Raw genomic sequence first — 11,728 nt, 5'->3', positions numbered from 1 at the left:
GAGAAGACACATCTAAATCTCAGTTGCTATAGCAGCAGAGAAATGTATTACTTCAAGTCGAATGTAGAAGCAGCGCATTCCAGAATTCAGTAACATTAATACTACTCAAGTCATAATTTTTTTCTTGCCATGCCATGACACCCTTAACACTTCAGGTTTGCACACACAAACAGCAAAGTTGTAACTACACCCTGTGTAGGCTTGTCTGAGTCAGCTTGAAACCAGCTCAGGGTACTGTTGTGCTGATGCTTTAAGACTACACTGCTGTGAGAAGTGGCAAGCCACCCTCCCTGTTGTCAATCTAAACTTATAACTACCATTCATCTATATCAGCAGGCAGATTAAATTCAGCAGACATCTGTCCAAAATCTACTGTAGGCTCAAGAAAAAAGATAGGACTAGCTTAAACTTTTCTTGGTGAGTCAATGGACCTCTGGCATTCAGGAGCACTGACTTCAGTTAGTGTTAGCCAAGCATGAAATCACACCAACAAGCACCAGCAATGCTTCAATTACAGCAGCTTTCATGTGGAAACATAAAAAGCTTTCTGGAGCTAAAGCTGCTTTATATTGCCACATCTTTATTTCTTAAGCTAGTTTGGCTACTTCCTGAATAGGTCAGGTGTACCTGAACAAGCTGCATCCACTCTTCTGACTACAGTGTGAGAAAAAGCATGCTCAACTAGATGGAGTTCAAATGCCACAACCCAAGTTAGAGATACTATATCATCTATAACACATTTTAAAAGCAAACAAACAGAAAAAAACCCAAACCAAACAAAGAAACAAAACCGAAACAAAACCAAACAATATCAAAAATAAATCCCTGAAAAACAATCCTTCTTGCAAAGTTCAGGGCCCGAGCTGTTCAGAAGTAACTGTCATTCCCAAGGGTTGGGTTTTTCTTATTTAGACTCTTTCAACCTCTTCACAAATCTCTTCATTCTATTCTGCCAATTCATATAAAATGAGATAGATGTATTGCGTTAGTGTCCTGTTCAATGTCTACCAAGAATCAGACAAAGAATGGAGATCAGAACTGACACTCCTCTTCAGTGAATCTGTTCCACATAACATGATTTTAATTACATTCTAGACAAATTACATTTTTCATCTTCAGCCACGGATCAATTCTCAGGTATTCTTACCTCCCCAGATTTGTTTGTTGTTTTTTTTTCAACAATTCTAAACACTATGCCTGAAGGTGGTAGATAGATTGCAAATGTCGTGGCATTTAACTTTTTTATCAGAGAAAGCATTAGAAAGGTATGAAGTGCCTGTGAACAGTTTAGTACCTCATCAGACCAGATATAGAGCTCTAGTCATGTAGATACTGAATTCAACACCAAAATTTTGTATATCCCAGCTTGAATATATAAGGTATTTGTATTTGAGGGAGCCAGAGTCCCAAGAGCTTGGAAAGGAGTCTTTATACAGACAAGTTTTCTTTCAATAATTTCTCTATAACAGAAATTCTGTATTTAACCTCCACAAAGCAAAAAGAAACAAAACAAACAACAACAACAAAAAAATTACCTTTCTGAATGCTTGAAAGGATTCACTATGTCAGCTGTATGAGTTAATGTTTGTGTACGGTAAGAGATCTTTCTTTATATGTATATAATTTCAGAATTCTCTATAAATCTTAATGTTTTGGGGTTTTTTTAATTTTGCATTAGATGATTTCTAAAGGATGACTGCAATGATGAGAACCACAGGTCCAGCTCAGAGCTGAAATTGTAACTGCACAAAACCTAACTTGTATGGAGCTGCACAGGAACCTTTCTGAATCAAGTGCTTAATACAAGAAAGGACTTACAAAACATCTATTCTAATAACAGATCCTAACCTTTCAGGCACCACATTTAGGTGAACAAGTGATTCATTCCATTTAGTGATCTATTTTTGAGCTCTGAAATAGCCTTACCTGAAACTTTGGTTTTATACAGACTTTTTCATACAACAGTTCTTGTCAACTGCTTAAAAGTGTGTATCTTTAAAAACTACCCAGGCATACGTAGGTCTGCACCACCTTAAGCAAGTGCACTAGCAGGTGAAAAACATGTAATTTGACATAAGATGCCTGAGAGGTTTTCCATGTCTTCACCATAAATTGCTGATAAATTCTGGTTTTGGTTTCAGGCTTTACCGAGTGAGTAACTTGGCAGGTCCAAACACATGAATCAGAGTATAGAGAGTCTTGGTATAAGGAAAAAGTGCCTGGGATTTGCAATTTCCACAATGTCTCTTCTAATTGCATTTTTACCCCAGCTGAATTGCCTGCAATTAACAGTTTTGCCTCCCCTCTCTTTGACACTGACTTAATCCCTCAAGAAGACAGATTGTTGCAAAAATTGCTCTTGCCTGGAAAGATGAAGACCTGAGTGCCTTCAAAAAAGGGTAGGGAGAAGAATTCCTTCCTCTGGCTTTTTAGTAGTGTAATAATGCATTTGTGCTCATATCTTTACTGAAATGAAGGCCAGGGACTTCCCTAGTGGGTAGCAGTTATCAGTCAGATGCTATCATTTTCCCCCAGACTCCTCATCTCAGACCTACATGGATAACACCCCTTAGTCATTTAGTACAGCCTCATTTACATGGAACACAATGAATTAAATTGACTCCAAGGTCCCAGCTATTTAAGAGCAAAACTAGACAAAATCACGTTCACATAGCATTTGGCCGGCAAGGTTTACTGTAATAAAATAGCTTTGGATATTTCCAATTAAAAATTTTTTATCTTTCTACAACCCTTTACCAAACCAGGTGCAATTAATCCATAACAAAAGGGCACAACTAGCAAAAAAAGGAAATTTAATAGCTGCGTCACAGGCAGCTTCATTCTCCTTAGTTCAAACACAATAGAAATCACATCCAAATTTCCATATAGCGAAGACAAGTTAATTTCCTTCCACAGTGTGTTACTCTGGAAAGCAGTGCTGCAATGCACGTCATAGTAGAGAAGAGACAACAACAAAATTTAAATATATCCCTGTCCAAGTAACTATTAGTTCTTATCATGTCCTCTGTCTTACTGCTAGTCAACATGTTCCTATTCAACACAAGAAAAGACAAAAGTAGCACCTCAGAGTGATTTGCATCTGATAATCATGATAAGACCCATACCATGATCTCAGCTTGAAACCTTAATGGAAGAGATCCTCTAAGCCTCTCCAGCCCAGCTTGAAGTTTACATTCAAACACAGTTCCCAAATTCAGCCTCCTATCCCACCTCAGACAAGAACCTGTGACTGGGGATTGTAGTTTAGGAAAAGCTTCTGGAGAGCTACAGAAAGCAGAAAATCTTCCCATCTCCAACATTAAAGAATGGCCTTTTACAGGTCTACAACAGGGCAGGTATGAAACTGGAACAGGATCACAGGTGAATAGCAAACTCCCCAGTTGGTAGGAACAGATCCCTCAGAATGGGGTGGCATCACCTGTCTCTTTTTCAACCATAAGAGCAAATTCTTTTATACACAACTCAATTCCATAAATAGTTTCCCTCTCCCCTAAAACTTCATCCTCAATCATTCCCACGCATCTGCAGTTGCTTTACCTCTAACACACAGTTCTGCATTAAAGAATAATAGTTTTGATAAGTGATCTCCAAGCCTGTGCTATTTGTGTAACAAGCAGGGATCAGGCAGGAACCGAGATTAATAACTAACCAGATCAGATACAGTAGGAGCCAGTCCTCCCTCCCACTCCACAGCAGGCCAGAGATTGGAGGTTCTTGTTTAATGAGGTTGGCAACAGCAACTGCAACAGGGTGGAAAAAGTAGAATGTCTCACTGCATGCCAGCTTTAAAATCAACACCACCACCCCCACCACCACCCCAGGGTAAGCATACAGACAAGGAGCCTCTCTCAGTTTTGCATGGGCCCTGATTTTGAGCCCAGGGCAGCCTGCTCCTCATGCCCAGATCTGTCTGTCTGCACTGCTATGGCCGCCCCCACCTCCCTCCCACACCTTCCAGTTACACCTGGCTAAAACAACCTCATGTTGCTTAGCAGTGCATTGCTACCCCCATCATATTGTTATGAAGGGCACTGACTGTAGCTCATTATCATAGCACTTAAATGAGAAAAAGATTGGCTAACAAAGGACTAATTATCTTGCTAGGCCCAGGGCACATATGCAGACAACAGGAGAGAGGAAAGCCTCTGGCTCGGGCTGAGCTCTCCAGCCTCAGAGAATTTTCATTGCAATGCCTTTCCCCTCTTATAGTGGACTGAAAAGCCATCCTACACTCACTGACAGCCTGACGGCTCAGGGCCACCACACCACACAGGGATGCTGCAGAGCATTCAGGGAAACACTTACAGCCACCCTCATGCTCTCTCATGCCAGACACAGTGCCAGGTGTTGCCCTGCCACAGCTGGTATAGGTGGGAGTGCAGCAGGGCACCCATCTGACAGCAATGTCAGTGTTGGAAATTGAAGGGAGACGGAGCCCTGAGCCCACTCCAGGAAAAGTGTCAGAGTTGAACTGATCCAAGAGAAAGCAACAAACTCAGAGGTACCCCTAGATACAGCCAGTTCATTAGCCTGAGGTAGAACAATCACTGCCATGTCCAAAGAAATCTTTACTACCAACATTACAGAATCCCTGGCAGGCTCAGTATCTGAAGTGACAGACTTTCTCCATCCTTTTCCATGGAGAGGAAAGCGACATTCCACAGCCTGATGTCACTGTTGATGGTGTTCTTATAAATGAAAGGTTGCCCTGTGAACTTACAGTGGTACACAGTGTATATTTGGAATAAACCAGTTACCCTTTACCAGCACTTTGCTGTCTGATCTGCACAACATATGCAGGACAGGTGAGTGTGGAAAAACCCAACGTGTAAATTCACACGTGCACGAGGAACCACTTAGACCAAAAAGATATTCCATCCCGTATGACATCATGCTCAGTATATAAGGCAGAGGGAAGCAGGAGGAAGGGATGGGACATTTGGAGTGATGGTATTTGTCTTCCCAACTAACCTTTATGTGTGATGGGGCCCTGCTGTCCTGGAGATGGCTGAACACCTGCCTGCCCATGGGAAGCAGTGAATTCATCCCTTTTTTTGCTTTGCTTGTGTGTGTAGTTTTTATTTTCTCTTTTAAACTGTCTTTATCTCAACCCACAAGTTTTCCAGGATTTTTACTCTCCCAATGCTCCCCTCAGTCCTGCTGGTGGGGGAGTGAGCAAGGAGCTGCATGGGCTTGGTGGCTGGCTGGTGTTAAACCATGACACCCAGCCAACAAGCTACAGCAGTTGCACTCATCCAGTTGAGAGCTACCACCTGGTCAAAGCCACCAAGGCTGTCCATGAGCTCAGGGTCATGGAAAACTGAAGCCTTGCATCTTCTTCCCATCTCACCCCTGCAGCAAGGCAGTGGGAAGCAGCCTGAAGAGTAGAACACTGATATTTTCTTAAATCAAGGATTGTCCCAGAAGTTTCATACACTGAAGTGCTCAGAAAGCAAAGCTCAGAGCAAGTGTCTGCAGTGAAGCATCTGCAAAGAAGGTAAGTTTAAAAGAACCCCCAAAGGTGACTTTTGCACTTTGTGTCCGACACCATGTGTCACCTCCACAGTCCTGCTTCTTTCAAGACCAAAAGCAGAAATTTCACAGTGCCATCAGCCCACTCTATTATCACTTATAGCACCTTTTTATGTCAACATCCTCCACTGTTTCACTTCCTCTGAAAATCTATACTTCACTGTCTCAAGAGTGTTATATCCAAGTTCAGTTGTAAAAGTACTTAGAATTTGAAAATAAAACTCATACCAGTAAGGATTTAAAATTACACAGCCATCCCAAAGCAGAGATTTATATAACTTTCTTTACATTTTTCTTCACTTTTCTAATGAATATAATTGAGCAGTTCATAACATATTTGGATGTTGAAAAGGAAAAAATATTTTATTTTGTTATACTTGTGTTAAAAAGTGAAGTATTTTTAGTTAAAATTAAGTCTGTTTTGACTTGACTCCTTACTCCACAAATGCAGAATTGGTTTCAGGATTCCTCAACTCATTCCAGTAAAAATCTTCTGTTAAGACCAGAAGTGGCAATTTAAGTACTTCACAGGGGCTCTTTGCAGGAAAGGATATTGAAGGAGCAAATTTCTGGATTTTTGCTTTATTAAGAATCTGGAAACCAAGTCACATGTAATTGCACTGCTGAGCCTCTTACGGGGACTGGAAGACATAGCTCAGGTTAAAAGCCATGGACAAGATTAAGGCCTATATCAGTACTACAGTTAGTAGTTGGCCTGCCCAGGGCAGGCAATCCTTTATAAACTCGGTGACCTCTTTGGAGGTTTTAGATGGGAGCAACAGGGCACTGATCAGTCACCTAGTACCCATATTAAAACTTTAAAGGGAACAAAGAAAACAACCTAAATTATCATCCTTTTTATATGCAAACTGTGGTAAATTGGGAGATAGAAGAAGCATTGCAGTCTGAATTGTTTTTCCTCTTTGAATGCTGGCTTCGTTGCCTGCTACTCAGTACAGTATGTTCCAATCTTCAACTTTTTTTTTAGAAGGCACATAGGAACTTCAGAAAAACAGCACATGCTTGCAGAGAGAAAAAAATCCTGACGGACTGTCAGATACTTGTGATTTCTGAGCATCAGTGGGGTTTTCTAACTACAAATTGTTCAGATGTTGTGGTCTGTCTATTCCAAGCTTGTTGTTTTCCTACTCTTTTTCACAGATTTAGTGTCTCTAATGAATGCTATGTGTACCAGTCCAGATGCTCTATTCTAGCTATAAAAAAGTTTTAATCAGCTAACTGGATAAGAGAGCTGAAAATAGTGCAGCTCTTTACTCTTTATCAGCTTAACATTTTCCAGTACACAACTTTAGACTCCAAGAAGTACAAACCAGCCCAGTTACAGCTGACGTACATATTCTGGGGTATTGTTTGATGTTGCTTTAATACTGGATTTAAAGAAACTAGGATTTAACTCTTTGTATTGTCATTCTAAATGACAGTTCCCAAATATCAGCTAACTGAGCACTTAATTATTAGAGCAATTACTTGCAAATTAACAGACTGTTTGTAAGGATTTGGCCTCTGTTTCAGTTTTAGAAAAGACCCTGTTAGGGTATTTGTACTTTATGTCTTAAATCCAAATTCTAGTTTCTACACTCTCTCTAAACACTGGAAAGAGCCTTATTGTTTGGCCTTTGTCGGTTTTTAGATGAACAGACTCACGCAGTGTTACGCTGCCATTACCAAGACTATTTATCCAAACCTCTAAGATCAGGAACAGAGATCAAAACCTTCTCCAGTTCTAATCATTGAAGAATCAAGTATCAAATAGCACTCATTTTAAGACCAAAATCATTTTGACACGTTGAATCTCTCAAATCCCTAGTGGCACCATGCCTTTTGGCAAAGCTTGCAACACTAGTCATGCCAATAAAGCAGTTTGAATTGAGCTGCCTTTTTGCCCAATCCTACTAAAACCATAGTAATTGGTTCAGACGCAGAGGCTCAGCTGTCTCAATGAGGGCTAAAGCTACCAGCCAGTCTTGACAATGGCTTTTTTTGAAGCCTGGCAAAAGGAAACCTAATGCAAATGTTCCTGTTCTTGTCAGTGGCTTGGGAGGTTTTTATCTTTCCAAGCTGTCTGATTTTCCATGTGTGTTCACATCCCAGGACACGTTGATCAGTTTCAACCAAATGTGCCAGAAGGTGAAAAGTTCCACATAGTTAAGGGAATAGAAAGGAAAACCTTATTACAATCTAGAAATCCTTATAGGAGGAAGACAAGCACCTCAAAAACAGAAAAAGATTCCCTCAAACCACTTTAAACATTAGAAAATCCATCAAGAGATACAAACCTTAAGAAGCTACTATATAAAAGCCAGACTCTGTCTCATGGAACTAGTTGACTTAACAAGAGTTGAGGGGGCTTTCCTCCTTATTGAAAAGATTTTCCAGCCCTAGGAGAGACTGGATACCTGTGTGTTGCTCAGCTTATTGTAAAAGTAGAAACACCATACATATTCACTTTAGGCATTTGGCAAACACTCCCTGTGAGAAGTGTTATATCAGAACCTGCCATTTTGTGACTCACTCAACACATCTGTCTAGATATGGCTGTCATTTTAATCAAAACCAAATATTAACACAACAATAATTCCTCCCTACACCAGTTTCAAGTGTTGTGTAAAAATGTGACACCTTCTTCAGGTTTTTCATTATTCTGCATTGTCACACCACCAGCCATATCAGTGCCAGGTACATGAAAGTGCAACATCATAGACAAAACCTTGGTAGTGTTTTAATATTAAAATAGTGACATTACTTTGGCTGCCATGTGTGATCCCTATGAGAGATGCAAATGAAATTTATTTTCACCAGTCCTTCCCAGTAGCAGTTTGATATTTCAAGGAAATAATGAAATAAGTTTTATTCTACATATTCAAGTAGAATATGAAGAGCAGCTAAGGAGATGAGTAGGGAGATATACCACTGTCCAGCCAGTTCAGAATTGCATTGTTATTGATTTTGTTTAAAAACAAGATTGGGTATATCTCTACCTGTCAACTCCCCCCTCCTTATCCTCTATTTCTCTAGTAGGACTCCTCTAATCCACTTGGGAGCAGCAATCATACAGAAAAGAGTCAAACTGATAAAGTTTTCCTTACCATCATTCCTTTTCCTCTTGCTGACCCAGCATCTCATACATTCTCTAAGTCTTTCGCCTGCAATGTAAATGAGCAATTAATTCAATCTAATATTGTAGCATCCTGATGAAATATCTTTTTCCCTTACTGAATTCTTATCTTATGAGACTTATTCTCCAGTTCTGCAGTAATCCCTTCCAAGATAGACAATCTGCATTTAGAAGGGACATTAAAAAAAATAAACCATTAAAAACAAATTAACTCCTCAGTTTATGTTACATACTAAAAAGAAACAAGAGAGCTGTGAATTCATAAGGAGAGGTATGAAATATTTTCTTCCCTTTTTCAGTCTGCTTTGACTCTATTCTAAACAAAGGAAACAAGGTTCTTCCAGTTCTCCCTTATTGAGAGCTGCTCTGTAATTTATTTCTTACAGAAACTTCTGAACAGTTGCAGACCTCATGAATTCTGCAGGTGTATTGAACTGCAGTGCTGCACACTTCTAACCTTCAGAAGTACATTCAGTTATCCTACAAAAACTTTTCTCTGTGTCTGCATCAATAAGGCTCAACAGAGTTTTAGTTATTAAAGAGTTTCTAATGTAACTCTGATCTCTTAGAAGTGTCAGACATACGGATTTCCCCTGGCAAAACTCCTAATGACGTACTAGTCTTACCGTAACCAGATAGGAAGGTATTATAATTTCCCTAATGTAGACAGTAATCTGCAGTACATACCACAGCCTGGGTTCTGCTCTCATTTACATCTCACTTATTCACCAACTGTGGTAAGCCTGCTATTACTAGGATAATGCATGTCTGAAGGTCCCTCAAATTGCAGCAAAGTAAAATTCTGAATTGAAAAAAAGGACAATTCACTATCAAGAATTATATATCTTTTTATATAAATATGGAAACACCAAGTAGTTGTGATCTATTCACAAATACTTATATTCCAGTCGCATACATGGTATTCCTGACAGTAGAACTAGTCTGAAAGCTGGCTATTATCAGAATCTGATGCAGTCATAAACATTGCTATCACGCTCCAGGAGCTTCTTGGTTTCTGGCATACATCCTAAGTAGCTGACCTGAACAAAACAAGAAAACCAAACCAAAACAACAGCAAAAGAAAAGAAAAAAAAAATACACACCCCCAACCCAAAAAATTTATTTCAGAATAACAACTCTGAGGAAGTTTGTCTAGCTTCTCTGAAAGCCGTTAACAGAGGTTTCTGAGTTACTGCTAATGTAAAGGGCACTGTGTGGGAAGGGGGCCTGCACTACCAGGGTTCAGTGAGGCCGTGCATAGAGCAGTCAGTCTTTTTGTGGTTTTAAGCATTTGTCCTCAGATTTGTCAAAAAACATGCAATGCAGTTACACATGGTTTCACACTTTCCATTTTACAGAACCCTGTTCTTTTAGGCACCACTCCTTGTGCTTGGAAAGCAGGAGGGCACAGAAAGATAGAAAAGTCCTTTATTGAAATGGCATTTCTTGTGAATTTCTTACCTCATAGCAAGTACCTTAGAAGAACACTAAACAGTCTGTAACAGAGAGGAGAAAACTGTTGGAAATCTTCATCTCAACACTTGTGGGATAAGCAAGTAAAAACCAAAATCACTAGTACTAGAAAATCTTGATGTAACCATTGTTCTGCACCATTACCAGCCTTAAAAGCAGGAGCATGACTCTATCTCATTCAAGCTTATAGTTTAGTCATTGGGACACTCTGTTTCAAGAAATGAATGTGAGCTTTAGCTCAGCACTCAGAATCTCAACTTCTCCTTCCCATGTGAAAGCTGGATGTGTTCTCATCCATTAGGCACACCCTCATTAATAAATAAATAAATAAATAAACAGGAATTCACGCTACAGCTAGCCACTTGGCAACAACTGCAAGGGTCAAAGAAGTAGCCTTCTGTGAAGAACAGTCTTAGATTCATTGCAGGGGTTTTTTACCTTCTCCATAGCATCAACACAATATGCTTGGATGCCAAAGAGCAACGTAGTCTGAAATTTATTGCAGCTGGGGCTTATAAAGCATAGAAAATAGAACTAGAGATGAGCCTTGGCTGTCCTCCATCATCTGATCAAGAAAAATAAGATCAGAGGAGGACTAGTTTAGAACTTCAAAGATATACCTGAAGGCCAGAGTACAGTGAGCCTTGGGAAGTCTTCTTCTTGGAAGAGTTTTATCACCTGTTCTAAGAGCAGCTGGGACTTGCTAGCACCACACTTCCAGTTAGAAGGGCAGCAGAGATGACCAGTGCCTGAGATGCAGTACAGAAGCAGCTGCAACGTCTGTTTGCACATGTTAGGAAAAAGCTGAAAGTCAAATCTGCAAAGAAAGCCTGAATAAGTTCAAAAAATGATGTTATGGCAGGATATGCAGAGCACAGAGTAAGAAACAGAATTTATTCTCCTCAATGTGTTCTTTCTCCATTGCAGCCTCATTCCTGTTTGTAACAGATGGCACATCAAGCATCTGTTGGGTGATCTTTCCTAACATTTAGCATTTTGGAAAATGGTTTCCTTTAAGCTAGCTGTTCAGGGAGGTACATGCAACAGTTGTAGTGAGTAAAAGCTACAGGGCTGCATTTCTGAGCTACTCCTAGCTTATAAAGAAAACACTCTTCCAGTGAGGAAGGGTTAGAAGGGAATTGAGAATAAGGGAAGCAACAAGTGAAAGTTAATGCAAGTAGTTGTCCCAAAAACTTCAGAGGGGAAAACTCCAACAGCACTACAGCCATGAATAAAAACAGAATAACTCATTGGAAAACCTATTAAGGAGACAAGCCTACAGAAGCTTATAGGCTGTAAAAATCTTATATAGAGAAGCTTTTGCAGTGTAGCTAAAGCCTTTGGTTAGAACAAAGGGATACTCTCCACACTTGCATAGAATTATGTAACTGTGGTAAAAAAAAAAAGAAAAACAGTATGAAAACATTTTTGATGGCAATATATTACTGTTTTCCTATAAGAATTAGAGATCCTAGAGAGGCCCTTTGAAAGCAAGGATATGGGTCTAAGCCAAGAAAAGTATGAACAGATACTTACTTTTTCTGTCCATGCTTGTCTTGGAAGATA

General features: G+C 39.8%; 1 long non-coding RNA gene across 1 annotated transcript; it reads left to right on the top strand.

Moving 5' to 3' along the window:
- Positions 1-4,778: 4,778 nt before the first annotated feature.
- LOC113945262 lies at positions 4,779-9,146 on the top strand. Its single transcript, XR_003527018.1, has 3 exons — positions 4,779-4,826; positions 5,380-5,518; positions 9,076-9,146. It is a non-coding gene; the product is annotated as an uncharacterized LOC113945262 (long non-coding RNA).
- The last annotated feature ends 2,582 nt before the right edge of the window (positions 9,147-11,728 follow it).

This window comes from Corapipo altera, unplaced genomic scaffold (assembly GCF_003945725.1).
Source record: "Corapipo altera isolate COAL_440 unplaced genomic scaffold, ASM394572v1 44, whole genome shotgun sequence".
NCBI lineage: Eukaryota > Metazoa > Chordata > Aves > Passeriformes > Pipridae > Corapipo > Corapipo altera.
The sequence above is the reverse complement of the archived record's forward strand: the minus strand, read 5'-3'. Positions and strand labels throughout refer to the sequence as shown.